We start from the raw sequence: 17,216 nt of genomic DNA on the forward strand, positions 1-17,216 counted from the left end.
TTTTTACTTTGTCTTATTCAGTTTCTACATATGCTTTAAAGCTATAGTTGGTTGGTAACAGATTTGGATCTGTGAAGTATGAGAACTTCACACACATACACACCCCAAGCTGGGCAGGAGTTGGGGTAAGGAGGTGAATTTTTACATTGCTTAGAGTACATAAATCAATGTTAACATTGGTTGTGAGGGAACAGTCGCATGCAGTGTAATATAGAAGCACCATACATTGGTGCTAGTTTACACTGGTGACAATTAATCTATGGATGAAGTTCTGCCTGACAGATGTAACCCTACAAAGTTTTTTTTGGAAGATGAATAATTAGAACAAGTACATTATAATTTAGGACTTCATGTTGTGTTTGTAGCGTTCTCTACCTTTAAATGCTTTGGAATCTGCTTTACTTATGCCATAACCTAAAGTAAAAAAAAAAAAAAAAAAAAAAAAAAAGATCTCAAAGGCAAAGAAAGAATCTGGAAAGTCAGTCTCCCCTCCTGCCTCTGGCAATGAAGAAATCTTGGCTGTGTAACCCACTGATGCTAGGAATTAGACTGACTTCAAGCTTTCTTAGTGTTATGTAAAAAGGTTAATTTTCACTTCACAAAACCTGTCTTTGGGCTGGGTGAAATTCTTAAAATATGTATTTTTCAAGTGGCAATTCTAAACTGAATGCTGTGAGACAGGTTTCATTTTATTTTTTTGTTTGATTATGTAGAGTGACACCTGTTGGCCGTTTAGCAGATTGTTTTAATAACACATTGTGACAGATTAACAGATTCACATCAACAGAGGGACTCTGAGCCACCTGTGCATTAACAGAGGCCTTAACATTTCATCAGATGATTCTAACCTAATATCCACCTAGTAAAACAGTGGTACTGATTGACTAGAAAGTCAGTGGAGTCTTCAACATGTTAGAGTTTCTCTGAAAGGATGTAAGCTGAATTATTGTGGTTTAAATTTATGTCTTACTGTTCTGCTCCTTAGTTTTCTACTCTTTTTTTTTAAAGGAAGTCTTGGATGAAAGACATCAAGGGCTAAAGAGTCTACTGTCTCCAGAGGTAAATTGTTCTGGTGTTTATATATTCTTGTGGTTAACAAGTACATTTATTTTTTTCTGCATAGTTTCTCCTTCTACATGTTTTCTAATACTGACTGTAATTTTGGAACACAAAAAGGATTGTGTGAGTCTTTTAGATAGTAGCTTCATTAAAAGGGCTATTGGAGGGGTGGAAAGACAAAGGACGGGGAAAAATATTCCTGTTTGTAGTAGAAGGAAAAATTTCACAATAAAATGTATCTTGTCTCTTCCTTGTCCATATTCACTCTGTGGTTGTACACCTAGGGAATGCCCTTACATGTCTATTCCCTGTGATAAATATATAAATCTTAGAGACAGAGTAACAATTCTCAGTCGATTTTGAGGTTTTTCTTACCTAATATACTAAATTCAATTTGGATCAGTCTTTTTAGCTTCTTCAGGAGAATGTGAAGCTCAAAAACAAGGAATTGATTTGCGAAATCTGATTAATTCAGTTTTGGTGTGATTAAAAGTCTGGCAGCTTTTGTGTTCAAAAAGATAGGTCAAACTTTTAGGTGTTATGTTACTTAAATTAATATTTATATTTTATGAAAATATTTTCCAACATCTTTAGTCCATTTAAAAATTGGACAGAATTATATTTTGAAATAAGGTAACTTAACTGTAACCTGAAGTCACTGGAAAATACTTAGTCAACTTTTGTTATGTGTTTCATCATAACAAAGAGGAGACAACAAAGAGTTCTTTATACACAGTGTAAAATTTACAGAAGTAGGGTCATGCTTTTCACATTAGTGGTTTCGCATCTTTCTTAACTTGCAAAGCTACATATAAAATCTTTACAAATGCTTTTATGGTAATATATAGACCTACCATGGTGTTAAGGATTTAGATTACTTAAGAGTGAAATTATGTAAGATAAAAAATACAAAGGACAACACAAAGCAGTCTCTTATAACAAGGCTGCCTTTACAGCTTGTCAGTGCAAATTTCTTGTCAAAATGCTCCTTGAACTAAATAAGGGTTAGTTATTCATGTGAACACCTGACTTATAAAATCAATCAAGCTCTGATCTCAAAGATGTCTGGCTTCTGCATCTATTCAGGTTGATGTTTCCATTAACTTCATACTCTAAAAGCATATTTCACTTCTAAATATGCTGTGTATAACTCATTAACTTCAGAGCCCCTGACGGTAATTACCTAAAAGAGAGTAAAGGAAATTGGAAAAGATGAAGAGCTGAATTACCACCTAATGAAAGGAGGGTTGGGGGGGGGGGGGGGGGGGAAACACTTAAACTGACTGTCTCTCAGACATGCAACAAGTTTCTGCTCTTTGGGAAACGCTTTGTTGTTCTTTTCTCCAAGACTGTATTCATAGCTTTTGTTGAATAATGTGAATTATTATTTTAAACCATGATGTGCTCTTAAGACTACTTAAGAAGTATGCTTGTTCACAACTTAAGTCCTACATAATGTTGCTATGTCACTCTTAAGAATGAGGTAAATGTCAATTTTGTGAAGTCTTGAAGTATCAGAATTCTACTTCTAGGAAACTTAATTTTAGGGAAAAAAAAATATCACTTTTATTATATGACTTTCAATAACTGAAATTCTTTGGGTCAAATGGTTGAGACAGTATTTGTACTTGTTTCTTGGTTGTGGCTGCAGAGATAGGACCCCAGCAGAATGTCAGTGTGAATTCACTGACTGTAATGGTTCTCACCTGCTGCAAATCAATAAAGCTTCATTGCTTCAGTGCAGCTGGATTGATTTCCAGCAGCTGTAGAACTGGCTGGGCATGTGTAGAGAGCGTTATGGGGACAGTCAGATAACAGGTGTGTAAAGGTGAGGATCTTTTTTTTTTTTTTTTGTCAGTTTAGAAGGCTATATGATACATAGTTGATTCTGCTATTACAGCAAAGTAAAAAGGCCTTTTAGTGCTAATAGAAGCTGGGTTGAAACATTTTGTAGGAAGTATTGGATTCAAATTGTAAACAAGTTGTTATTAGAGTAGTTGATTCCTCTGATGCTCTAACTCCTACATTGCACCAATGTTGCTAGGTCACTTGCAAGTTTCTTGAGCTAGTTATCAGGGAGAAATAAGTGACACAGCAAATAGGCATGGCTGAACTCTAAGTCATTCATAGCTCTTGCAGAGTCTTTTGTTAATAAATGAATATTTCTTTTATTAACAAATCGGGAGTGGGAAGGGACAGGGACAACCACCTTTTCATGGCTGGTAAAATTAAACAATCCAGAACAGTATTTTTAGAATAACAGTGAAGTTTACCTTTTATCTTGGCTATTAATTGAGAAAACAACGTTTACAGGCTGCACCTGTTCCTGAGTGTCTTCCAGTCATGAACAATATGGTTTCAATCAGGCAATGCGTCACTAATGTCCCGGGTAGAATGAAAATTATACATAGATGTGGGGAAAAAGTCTTAAGTGTGTCAATACTGTCCTGCATGTATTTAACAGCAGTAAGGATGGTAAGCTTTAAACTGGAAGAAATAAGAGCAGAGTTTTTTTTTCATTGTTCTTTAGACCTGTAAAGACACATTTTACCATTTCTAATTCACTCCACAAAAATTGTTTTTCTTGCCCTCCCCAGCGTGACTCCTATCATGTCCAACTGCCACTGGTCTTGGGATAAGTATATGTGCTGCATAAACTTCATATATTTTCATTGGGCTTCAATATATTTTCTTACTTCACTCATCTCTTTATGGCATGCACCTTCCTGAAATACCTCTTTAGTAATTTCTCCACAAAGCCTTCCCAGACAGCTGTTGAATAACTCAGTGGGGTAACCTGGTGTACCCATTTGCCAAGGCCCAGGAATAGGGGAAGTATGGCATGCTGTAAAACCTACAAGAAAGTAAGTGTCCAGATCTTGGTGTCATGTGTACTGTGCAGTGCCATTTTAAAAGGACCTGATGGTTCATGCTTCTAGCAAAAAGAAGGTGAGCTTGTTTCCACTACCTCAATCCTGTGCTGTTTTCACTAGAGATTTCTGTAGGTGGCATGAGAGACATGGACTGAGAAAGTACTACTGTTCCCATGCCATTGCTCTTCACTGTAGACAAATGCATGCTTTGACCTATACTACAGACTACCATGGAAACAGGATTTATTCCTCACTTCAGTCTGGGCTTATGCCTAAGTAACTTGAATGAGATAAGTCCAACCTCATGCTTGAGCTCAAACTTATCCTTAAAATCAGAAGGAGCCATAGTAACCCCTTAACTAATGGGGTAAAATTGCATTAGCTACTGTGTGCCCTGAAAATGTAAGCACCGTCTTGTAGTACCTTTTCTTATTTGACGAGACATGCGTGTATACATCTTAAGGTAGCTTTCTCTGACAATTCTATACATTTAGAGAGTACTTATTAATTTTATAGGGGGATAAAATTCATGTGTGAAATAGACCCTGAAGTGTTGATTCTTACTTATAAATTTGTAAAACAAATAAAACCCTAATCATCAGCTTCTGTAATTCTTGACAGTTCTTTAATGTTGTGTTGAAAATATGAATGACAAACTAACCCTAACCCTCTTCTTTGTTTAATGTATTCATCTTTCTAAAGCACGGACCTTCAATTTTACATAGCATCACTTAGAGATCAAAAGAAAGCTGTATTCAAAACCACTTAATACAAATACTTGGGCTGTGGTTGCATTGTACAGCTAGAGCACAGTCTTTCAGTTTTGAATAACCACACTTCAGTGTTCTAATATTTTTGTGTTCTTCCTGTCATTTCTAATGGGTGAACTGTGTATGTGTGAAGTACAGAGTGAGTCTTTACTGTTTTTCTGTAACTGTAGGAATTCTGTAAATGTAGCGTGTTGAGTGAACCTCACCCTCTTCTAAATACTCCTACCTTGAAATCAATCCTTTTTGTCTTGTACAACTCCCTCTTCCTTATTTTGAGAGAAAAATTAATCTGATGCCTATATTTCTTGTAGGTTTCTCACACCTGAAATTATGTTTAAAAGGCCAAATGAAGCTGAATTTACAACCAACTCTTTTGCAGACGCAAAGCAGTAACAGTGAATATACTGTGAGTGCATGTGTATGCAATGTATGTATTCCTCCTAGCCGTGTAACCGCTGGGGCCGAATGCCGTCTGATCCGCTGCAATGCGGTGCGGAATCCGCTAGGTGGGGATCTTGGCCCATCAGTGGCCAGGCAGTGAAAAATCTTTTCCCTGGTTTAGTAGGTGAAACCATACTTTGGAGTCTTTAATTTCATTCATGAAAGAGACATAAGGAGCAAGGAAGTGGGGGATGCTGGAATTCATTCTGTCTGAAAGAAGATCCATAGCTGTGTTATAAGTAAAAATCTGTGTGTATTTTCTTTATCTGGAAACTCATTCATTTTGCTTAATCCATAGGTATTGCAATAATTTATTCGTCCATAGCTTTCTGGTTTCTTAAACGCTTTTAGATGTGTGATAAAAAGCATTCTGGAGTTGTAACACGTAACCCAAGTTTTTTTCAGGTAGAGGACTTGCATTTCTGTTGCATTTGCTGAATTGCTAATGAGCAGCTTGTTTTTGTTACTGGCTTGGTTCAGGGTGGAATAAGTGACTGTGTAATCTTTAGTTTCAAGAATGAGGCTTGCACTTCCATCAGATAATTCATGAAGAATATATAAGACCAAAATAATTAAAATATCTATTCCTGTGACCTAAAAATCACTGCACCTTTGGGTAAGGTTAACTCATCACTATCTTACATGTATACTTGGAGTAGGTCAAAGCATGTTTGAATGCTGTTTCTGTAAGTTAAATCTAGAAGTGTATTTTCTTTTTCTTTTTCTTTTTTTTTTTCGGGGTGGGGGGGGGGAGTGTCGGTCATTATTCCTGTTGAAGTACACAGAAAAGCCATGCTAAATAAAGAATAAAGTGGCTATGTAAGGAAGAGAATAATAGCCATCTGGAGAAACCAGGAAAACGGGGTTTCCAGCTTCTGAAATGAAATCAGCTTTAGGGAGTTAAGACTTTCAGAGGTAAGGAGGTAGAGCCTAAGAGGTGCATCCACTACTACACACCCATCCCACCCCACCCCCCTCCCTTACCCCCCAGAAAACCAGATTCCAGACAAAGAAAAAGGCACTTGTTGGAAGTGTTGTAATTCATCTGCACTGTAAATAAACAGTTCCCTGTACGTTTTGTCTACTGATTACAGTAATTAGGATGGGTGATTAAGCCTCTTAAAGGTGACTTTCCCCTGCTTTCAAATCTGACAGTCAATACTTTGAATTCTTTCTCTAGTCATCTCCTAAAGTAAACTCCTTTGATTAACTACCCATAATATGAGGTAAAATAAAAATACAGGAGGACTAACCTGTGGTTTTTGAACTCATTATGCACAGAATTGTTTACTTTTTTTGGACAACTATTGCTTTCACATGACTATGATTTTTTCACTGAAAAATTTCACCTATTCCTTTTCTGTATATCATACATGGTCTCTTTCTGCATATGCTTATGACAGTATTCTCTTGACATCAACATTAGGAGTCCAATTTGGAGTGTAGATTTTGAGGAGACATGTATGAATAATCCCATTCACATAAAAATGAATAGTCTGGACCTGAATAAGCAATGCAATTGTTCCCACTTTATGCCTGAGTGCAACAATTGCAGGCTAAAACAAAGCTATAAAGGTCCAGAAATATTAAGTTTAATTATTTCAATTATGTGACTGAAACAAGAAGTAGTCTGGTTTGTGGGATTCAGTGTGGTAGGTGATTAGATAGTAGACTAATAATGAGCATATCTTAGTCCATTTGAGAACTAATATTTTAACTGTGAAAGACATGATGTTTTACTGGAGAATTTACAAGCTGCAGTATATTTAAATAGTGTAGTACAGCTTGAATTTTACACATTTGTAATTTGTGTATGTGTCTGGTATTTAAAGCTTATGATGGAAGGAAGGCCATCATGATATGCTCAATAAATTTAATATAAATTATGTGGGGTAAAACAGCCATTGCTTAGATTTTCTGAATCAAGATGTCAGACAGTTATTTGGTATTACAAGACTGTAATTTGTTAACATTTCTTTTGTTAAAAACAAAAGCTCTGTCTCCTTTTTTAAATTAATTACCCAAACTAAATAAAATATTTTACAGCTGTGAAGTTTCATAAAACTTTAATCTGTTGTACCTCTTAACATTTCTGCCACTGCAGTAATTGAGTTATGTGGATTAAAAATATTCTTTAATACACATTATTTATTAGATTTAGGATTCAGATAAGTTTTCTAACTCTTAAATATTTAGCATAAAACCAGTTTAAAACTAATTGAAGCCTGATTTGCTAATTGATTTCTTGCCCCCCTGCATTATGCTGGCTCAGGTGGATCAGAGAAGCTACACAAGTGGGAAATGTAACTTAATTACAGTAGAATGCTGTGAATATAGATGCCTTTGATCTGGTTTACAGATTAGCTACTCAACCAATTCTACTGGAAATACTAAGGAGGCTGAAATTCTTCTAGGAAGGTGGGGGAGAAACAGCAAGACAGGAATGTCTTAAGCTGTCTTTTCTTGCATTAGGCTGGCTTTTATTTGTTCACTGTGAATTTTTCTTGGGTTAAATGAATGAAGATGAAGTAAACAATTGTGGAATACTGTGCCATTAGGAACATCACAAACAGCTATGTACATCACTAAATATGTTATCTAGCTTTTGAAACTTCGAGTAAACTCCCTAGGCTGAGCTGATAGACCGTACTTTTTTAACAGATGTGTTTATACATATAGATATCAAAGTAAATGCCAAACACAATTCCTAGCGTTTTTGACCCAAAGCCAATGAACACCTCTCCTAATTTCAGTGAAGTAAGGAGCAGACCTGCTGTTAAGTAACTTTGTCACAAAGTAATGCTACTTTGCTTAAGAATGCAGAAACCCTTACCTTTTGTGTGCATGTGTTACTTCATTTACCTATGAAGAGTGTTCCTTATCCAGCAGAGGAAGATATACAACACAAATTTTGACATTATAAACTAGATGTGAAACTCTTTACTAAGAATTGGCTTAGTGCAACAGTACTGAAAAGTGTTTGCCATAAATCCATCCAATTATCTTATTAGGAAATTAGTTTGTTTTTAATTTGGGGTATTAAGCAGTAGGTGGCATCCTACTTTAACATTAGACTGAACTGTGGGCTTTCTGGCAAGTGGTATCTCTTGGTCTAGAAGGTTCTTAGTATTTCTTTTCTACTTGTACTCATGCAGTATTATCAAGGAAGTAGGTGGTTTTTCTTGTTTGTTTGCTTTTTGTGGTGGTGTGTTTTTGTTTGGGTTGTTTTTTGTTGTTTCTCCTTCAGACAGGAAAGATTTGATGTGTGTACTGTATTAGTAATATCTGAGTCTTAGACTCAGGTAAGATTTTAGTGGAAAGAATATAAAAGAATCTTCTGAAAAGAGAAGAGCTACTGATGGACCTAAGTGATAGTGTAGAAGGAAATTCTGTATGATACTAGGCTTGGGGAGTGGGTGACAGGAATTGGATCAGTTAACTGAAGCTGATGTTGACAGCTCTTAACATTTCATTACTGTACCTCTGACTTTGATTAGAAGTCTTTATTTATATTCAGCAAAGGTTTTAAAACTATTTTTTCTTCCTTTCCTTATTAAGGGGGAGAAAATGGAAGAAAAATACTCTCGGTACAACTTTAGTGCAGACTATTTAGAGAGCTTTCTTTGAAATACCATTGCTCATTCAAGTTTGAATGGGGACTGGGAGTTGATGAGATTTGAAATTCAGTGGCATGAATCAGGTGAGGTGGTATTTTCATTTATTTAGTTTAGTATATATTTGTGCCAGGACAGATTTAACTAACAGTTGCTCATTCTTTTTCTGAGGTGATAATTGTATCTTGCTGAAAAGGAAGAACCCCGTTTAAATGTCTTTGTGTATCTGGCCCTTATGATGCAAACAGGCAGCTTTTGTAATATTCAGAGTCTCATGGGCACTCAAAAAGATTAGACAAACTTTTTTTTTTTTTTTTTTTTTTAATTTGAGCTGATTATTTAGATTCTGCATATGAGAACAGGTCTGGTTCAATAGATGTTTAAAGACTGAAGTGTTATTAAATGTTATATGAAAATGTGCAAACAAAAAGGGTGTTTAAACACTTGTTTCATATAAGTAGTGTTTATCATTATAATAACTCATGTGCTTAATGCAGTTTGTATGCTTATGTAATGACCTGAATTTGGACTATGGAGAGCCAGCTTTATGAATGAATTTCTATAGCACTATTTTATTGCACTCTTTATATTCCTAAAAGGAAAGCACTACTGTAAAGTTATAGGTCTTTGGCCAAGATATCTTGAATACTGTTGTATCTCCTTTCTGCTTCATTACTGATTCCTTTGTGAGATAGATCGCTTATGCATTCAATAATAAAGAACACCATGTTACAAACTGTTCTGTATTGCAGATGAAGCCTTTCTAATATTATAAGCAGTGTTTGTTGAATCTGAACAGCACTCCTCAAATGAAATAATACCTTCCAGTTTATGTTTAGTCCTTACTCATTTACCATACATAATATAATTAGGAAACAAGAAAAAAAATAGAAATGGGACATGGGAATTTCAGTGTACCTAGGTGAGAATAAGAAAAAAAATAATGTACTGTTATGAGACAAAATACAAATGATATAAGGGGAAAGATTAAAACACTGGTGTTGACTTTATGTTCAGACTACAGTTGGAAGTATTGCATCTATTGCTTACCAAATTGAATTGATACAAAGCAATTGCTGTAACAACTTCCCAACGACTTCAAGGAAACAAAATGGATTGTTTAGGTAATGGCATATAAATAAAACTGCAAAGAAAAATCTAGAATTCTGTTCTTTTCTAGAAGATACAATTTCAAGTACATCTAAGAATTATTAATTTTCAATGCCAGATAAGCTACAGATAAGCTCATTGATCATAATTCTACTTAAATTGAACACTTACAAATGAGTATATCAAAAGTGTCTGGGCAGCTTTTATATTTTATCTGGAAGTACAACTAGGCCTATATCTTATAATTTTAAGTTCTTTCTTCTTCTTTAAGTCCACAAAAGACTCCTGCAGTAGTGTTAATAGATACAATACATATATGTGTACACAACATATACCTGTTCACACCGGTTCTATATGCTGTATAATGTTTAAACCCGTGGGCTAGTTTTGTTCTAACGCTGATGTAGTCAGTAGGATTACACCAGCAGAAAGCAAGACATTTTTTTTCTATTCTGGAGCTTTCAAATGTGTAAATAACCAGGTCATGCTATAGCTGGAGGCAAGCATTGACCACTGTTCAAGAAAAATGTATATTGAGAGTTTAATACGTCAGTATGCTTATGCTACAAAATATACTTGAGGAAGTGCTATAAGCATTTCACTAAATCAGAGCTTAATGTTAAGCATATTAGTGATCTTTTATTAGTATATGTTTTGTTTTGCTGGATCAGTTCTAGCAAATACAAGCTTGTAGTTATAGGGCTAGAACATTTTTTCCAATTTATTTTTTTAAATATATAAAAATAGTATGCACTTACTGTAGCACAACTTTAACTGGGAATTCTTGTAACAGTCAAGTATATTAGTATTTTGAAGTGTTGGGGCCAAAATTTGAATCTATAAGCAGTTCTGCAATTCAAAGCACAGTCAGTGAAAAATATTCATTTGAATAAGCTTTTGCTAGTAATAAGATTTGCAGTACCATATTTCCCAATTAAACCAAGGAAAATGTAAACACAACTCATTGTGTATTTCCAACCTTTTGTACTGTATTATTATAATCTACAAGTATATGAAAGGTGCAGCTGATAACAGTGAAACAAACATTAGCTTGTATTTTCTTTTAAGGAAACAACATGGCCAAATTTTTCAAAGATGCTTTTTTCAACTCTTTCCAGAATCCTTCACGTTTACTTTATTCTTGGTGAAAGTGTTTCATGAGCTACTTATGGCATGATTATTTCAGTGGCATTATTATAATGGAGGTTAAGAGCCCAGGTCACACAAAACTCAGACTTCCAAAATGTTTGAGGTCTGATTGCATCCTCTTCCAGCTGTTGATGCTGGAGAGCTGAAGTTATTACTTATACTCATCCCTGCTGCCTGATGAACTTCAGATTCTTCAAATGTGTCCCCTGAAAGGGTGGTCCTGGGAGCAGCCCAATTGTTAATCTTTGTGTTAGATAAATTAAAATTGAGGAATAATTTGAGGGGGGGAGGAAGGGGGGGAAGGGCGGTGCTAAGGGGCCCATTATGATCCAGGACAAGGAGAAAGAGCTGGGGGCAGGGGGGTCCTAGTGGCTGGAAGCCATTGCCTTCATGTACAGGTTGGAAGAAAATAACTTTCTTTTTGTCCCATGGGATTTACAAAATTTATGAGGTGACCCACAAGAAGCAAAATCACACAAATTAAACATTTCTGAAAATCCTGTGGTTTTCTGATCATCTTTAAGCACCTGAAAGCCTTTATAAATTTGATCTTCAGCTGCTAGTACCTTGAACAGAATGTTTTAGCTAAACTTAATTGAATTCTGGAGAGGCTGGATTGTTCCTTGCACCATAGTAAACAGAAAGAGGGAGAAATCAAAATCCATTTAATGATTATTTCCTATTAGTCACAAAAGCTTTTTTCGAAGGTTAGGGTGTGTGGGAGTGAAGAAAGGCAAAAATTGTTCCATATCTCCTTCATGGAAAGAAAGTCTGTCTGAAATGTTATGATGGTCTCATTTGCTGTGGTGGTGTTGTTTTTTTAAAGTCCAAATGCAATCTTATGTCTTGCCCTACTTTAGATAGAGTGCAGAGGACCAGAAATCAGAGGTGTTAAAATGACCTTGCTACCATGAATGAGTTTAAGTTTTCTAGATAAAGACCTCAATATTTAGCAGCTATGACAAATGTAGAATATTCAGAGCAGAGTAAGGAAATGCATTCAAATATGCAAATATCCCAAACTTGGAAGATGTATTCAGTGTTTTGAAATTAAATGTTTGAAGAATAACAGGATTAATCGCAACTTACTAAAATAAATCTGTCTGAGAACCACAGTATCAATTCATTAACTTTGCCAAGCTGTCTTGCCAAAAAGAAAAGAATTAGCTCTGTAGAAAATTAGGAAGTCATGTTGAGGAAAATAAAGGCACAATGAAGGAAAGGGAAAGTATAGCTGGAACGAGGGGAGGAGGTAACGTCTTCTTGCTGAAGTTCTTCAGACAAGTAACCAGCTTGTTGCAAGCTGGTTACTCTGGGGTGATGTTGGCTCCAGCAAACTTTTTTCTGCCCCCACCTTATGGGTAAATCTTTCACAAATCTTTCACTCTTGGGCCATGTTGCAAACAGGTGAATTCTTTAGTGTTATCCCAACATGAGAGAGTGCATCTGGTTTCATGCTTGCGCAAAAAGGCTGGGCAAGTAAAGATCACAGAACCACAGAATTTCTAGTTTGGAAGAGACCTCAAGATCATCGAGTCCAACCTCTGACCTAACACTAACAGTCCCCACTAAACCATATCCCTAAGCTCTACATCTAAATGTCTTTTGAAGACTTCCAGGGATGGTGACTCCACCACTTCCCTGGGCAGCCTGTTCCAGTGTCTAACAACCCTTTCGGTAAAGAAATTCTTCCTAACATCTAACCTAAAACTCCCCTGGCGCAACTTAAGCCCATTCCCCCTCGTCCTGTCACCAGGCACGTGGGAGAACAGGCCAACCCCCACCTCACTACAGCCTCCTTTAAGGTATCTGCAGAGAGTGATAAGGTCGCCCCTGAGCCTCCTTTTCTCCAGGCTGAACAATCCCAGCTCCCTCAGCCGCTCCTCATAGGACTTCTTCTCCAGGCCCCTCACCAGCTTCGTCGCCCTTCTCTGGATTTGCTCAAGCACCTCGATGTCCTTCTTGTAGCGAGGGGCCTAAAACTGAACACAGTACTCGAGGTGCAGCCTCACCAGAGCTGAGTACAGGGGGACAATCACCTCCCTAGCCCTGCTGGCCACGCTGTTTCTTGTATGAGCCAGGATGCTGTTGGCCTTTTTGGCCACCTGAGCACACTGCTGGCTCATATTCAGCCGACTATCCACCATCATTCCCAGGTCCTTCTCTGCCTGGCAGCTCTCCAACTACTCATCTCCCAGCCTGTAGCTCTGCTTGGGGTTATTGCACCCCAGGTGGAGGACCCAGCACTTGGCCTTGTTGAACTTCATGCAGTTAAAGGGATGATGAAAGGGACTTGTGAAGACAAAGTTTGAGAGCAAGCTTTCTGTGATGGAGCTGTGACTCTTAGGAGTCTGTGAGCAATGGTTGTTTGTGGGATCTTGTATTCCTACAGAGAAACTGAGCTTAAGCTCTCACAAGGAAGTTTAAATGATAAGAAAATAAGCTATTTAGTCTCTTATTTTACTGACCTTGCTTTGGCCTATTCATTTCCAAATTTTTGTTTGCCTGTTTCATCAGTACAACTCTTGGATTTCACCAGCAGACATTTTTGTTACCTAATCACTACCTCATACACCCTTGCTTCTGCAACAGTTGGGATCATATTTTAGTTCTTTCTAAATTCTGCAAGTATCTAGAAGTGCAGGTTGTAGTAAGATGTGAACTACAAAACATAGTTTGAATATATGAGAGAAAATAGAGTACTTCTTGCAACTGCTAAAATAATATAACAAATCAAATCTTAATGTCAAAATAAAACTACTTTAAGTGATAATTTTCCACCCAGTGCTGTAAGTGTTATAATGTTTTGCTGTTCTAGTTTTAAAATCTATCCAACCATTTAAGGAGCACAGTTATCTGTTCTTTACCCTGTCTAGTAAATATTAACCCACAATTCGTATTAAGAAGCCAGCTGTTTGGATTACTAGGACCTAGAAGTTTATTTAGAAAATATGCTTCAGTAATATTAAATTTACTCTTTAGAAATTATAAAGTAATACTATTTGGCCAAAATGCATACTGTAATCTGTACTTACATGTCCAAATGTTTATTTGTCTTTAGATAAAACAGATGGTGGATATGCAAATTCACAACACCTTGCACTTTGAATTTATTTCCTCTTCTGATATCTCCAATATCTGATTACTTAAGGTTCTGAACAGGTATTTTATATAAAATATATCTAAGTATCTATAATGTTGGTTTACTTGAGTGTGTGTATATGGTTGGTTTACCAATTTCCAATCCTTATTTTTGCAAAATTTTTGTTTTCTACAGACAACCTCTTAGACTAAATTCACTAGAAAATAACTATTGAAAGGTAAGAACTTGAAAGTCTTCGAATCTGGAATTTCAAGCTGTAGATTTCATCTCACCCTAGATATGATTTCACATTATTTCACTATTTCTAAAGATGGAATGCCTTTCACCTCTGCTTTTTGATCACTAGGTCACGTCAAGAAGATAGTCACAGGTTTCTGTTAGTTACCATGAAATAAATAAAGGCTTGGGCTGAAATAATCTGAAAAGTCTTTTGGTCTAAGCAGAAAAAGTATTTTTATTTCTTGGTAAAAAGATGTGTTTTAGGAGAACATAGTGAAAAACTTATTTTCTAGCCATAGAAAACTCTGAAAAAAATATTTATGGAAGTACCTGTGTTTTATTCTGCTCTCCTTTACTATGAGGCTGTAAGGAGCTGCCAGTCATCTTGGGACAATGTCTGCATTTCCTGTTTTAATGTTTGAATTTCAACTCTTCACTGTACAGAAAATGCTGACACTCATTCTTGTAGCAAGCCTTAAACTGCACTGTAATAGTAAATGCCATCTTAGATAAGGCTCCTTGTGAAAATGTTACCAAGAATATGCAAACTACTACACACAAAAGGATCAAGATATTTATCTAACCTGACTAGGGAATAGATTATATTATAAATAGGACTATGAGACTGTACCTACTGTAAGACTGGTCATTTGCTGTAAGATCTGTTGTACGTACAATTGCCTTAATCCTTTGATGTCATTCCCTGTCTAACACTTGCATCTAGCTGAAATGCTATACTAGTTTTTGCTCTGTACATTTGTACATTTTTGTACATTTGTATGTATTTGTGCATACATAAGGCTTTCCTTGTTTGGGCATATTACAGGATCAGAATGGGGGCACTGTTTAGATGTATTGTATTGATTTTTATAAATGATTATGTACAGAGGGTAAGTTAATAGAGGACAGACATGACTGAAATCCTAAATTCTTGTAAATATTGAAGATAACTGGAAAAGGTCAAAATTTAAACAAAAACATGGATTCTCCAAGTTCAGTGTCACACTATTTTGGAGGTGACTAGAGTTCAAGAGTGATTGCTTCAGCTGAAGTTCAGAAATAACTTCTTTGTTCCTGCTCTGTTGGAGGGCTACCTGGGAGAAGAGCAAGCAAACAAGATGGGCTTCCCTGTAGTGTAAAACTTGTTTTAATCCTGAGCTACGTATTCATGCAATTGCTTCAGTTGCAGACGAAGATACTCTGCATCTGACTCTCTTAATGTGGCACAATTAAGCATTGTCTCAGTCTCCTCCTGTACATTCTTAAACCTGGTGTGCTGCCCACTCTTCTCTAGTTATAGTCTCCTCCTACTTAGACCCCCCTTTTCCTTGATTTTGCATAAACTGCACCACAGATTTAGTTGAAAGTCTGTTCTTGTGCAAGTGATGATAATTTTCACCTTCTAACTTTTCTATCCTGATTAGGATTTCTTTGCCTGTAATGCTTTATGGTTTCATTATATAACTTCTCTAAACTGAGTTTTTCCTTCACTGTTCCTTTTTGATACCTACCTGCCTTTGCAGTGTTCCTCTTCACAAATGTCTAACTGAAAATGTACATTTGGTGTAGTTTTCCTTAAAGAAACATTTCCAAAATGAGAGTGAGTGGCATGTGTTTTACAAAGAATGAAGAAAGAGGTGGTTCGTTTACTTCACTTCTAAAGATATAGAGTATCTTCCAGGTAGAAAAGTGCTATGAAGTACAGATGCTGAAATATCTTTACTATATCTTTACTAGTTCTTAGTTCTTTTAATGACCATATGAAAAGAAAATATTATGAAACCTTTATTAAGGAGGGAAGGTAGCTGTTGAGTTGGGGAAGACTAAATAGCAGATCATTCACTATTAAAGCTAATATACTCTTGGTGAATTAGGTTCTTATCTTTTCCTTAATTGCTTACAGTTTATCTGTTGTCTTGTGAAGTAATTCTAATGTGGAAATAGGACTTACTGTGCATCAAAAGTTGTTGTGACTTATTAACTACCATGCAGTGGGGGGAAGTGATTGAAAAATATGATGGTCATTGTTGTAATAAAGTGATATAACCTGAAATATAGTTTCATCCAAACAGTTTGAAAATAAGGGTAGGGTGGGAAACAATCCCTTCTTTCCTTTTTTCAGTGAAGATAGTGGGAAAAATCTGCAACTAAGTCTTGGCAAAATATTTGGCCTTTGTAAGGATGCATTCTTACTGATAAAAATAACTTTTTAAATTCAAGTTTACTCTTTATAGAAAGAAATTTTGGAACTGTAGTAATCTTAGAGAAACACATGTCCTCTAAACATTTTATAGAAGTTCTTAAGCCACTATCTATGATATTTTAATTATATCAAGAATACTTTTTTTTTTAATATATATCTTGGTGTTCATTGTATATATGGTCTCTTGTAACAAAGATTAAAGACCACAGGATACCTTTAACCACTGAGGTTGCATATAACATGTATTGAAGTAGAAGTTATGTCTGACCTGCCGTGAGTATTAACTCTGGACTCTTCCTATGTAAAACAATGAAAGAACTGAAGTTTCAAAAACAGTCTAGTGGAGACAGGTGTTATAAATAAACCAATGCATTATATGTTATATAAACAAGGTGAGGGCGGGGGGAAATGTGGGGGCAGCTCACTATTTTTTCCTATTGGGAACTTTCTAAAGTAAAACTTTTTATCTGGCTTCAAGTATGTCTGAGTTTTCTGACGCGTGTTAATTACGGCTTTGAGAAAATCTTTACTTTTCACACCCTAAACAAGTCATATAATTGACTGTATTTGCCACAAAAATGCAGCACCTAAACACGTAAGTACTTGGACAGATGCCTGTAGTAGGATGGTTTTGTACAAGAATGATATGACAGGTCTAATTTATAAATATTAAAT

General features: G+C 36.0%; 1 long non-coding RNA gene across 2 annotated transcripts; it reads left to right on the forward strand.

Annotated features, from left to right (window-relative positions):
- The first annotated feature begins 798 nt into the window (after nt 1-798).
- On the forward strand, nt 799-14,898 carry LOC311432212. 2 transcript variants are annotated; one of them, XR_014689898.1, is made up of 5 exons: nt 799-933; nt 1,009-1,059; nt 14,078-14,178; nt 14,294-14,336; nt 14,701-14,898. It is a non-coding gene; the product is annotated as an uncharacterized lncRNA (long non-coding RNA). The 2 variants fall into 2 exon arrangements; XR_014689899.1 differs by lacking the exons at nt 14,078-14,178; nt 14,294-14,336; nt 14,701-14,898 and adding an exon at nt 5,014-5,436.
- The last annotated feature ends 2,318 nt before the right edge of the window (nt 14,899-17,216 follow it).

This window comes from Aythya ferina, assembly GCF_964211825.1.
Source record: "Aythya ferina genome assembly, chromosome: 2".
Lineage (NCBI taxonomy): Eukaryota > Metazoa > Chordata > Aves > Anseriformes > Anatidae > Aythya > Aythya ferina.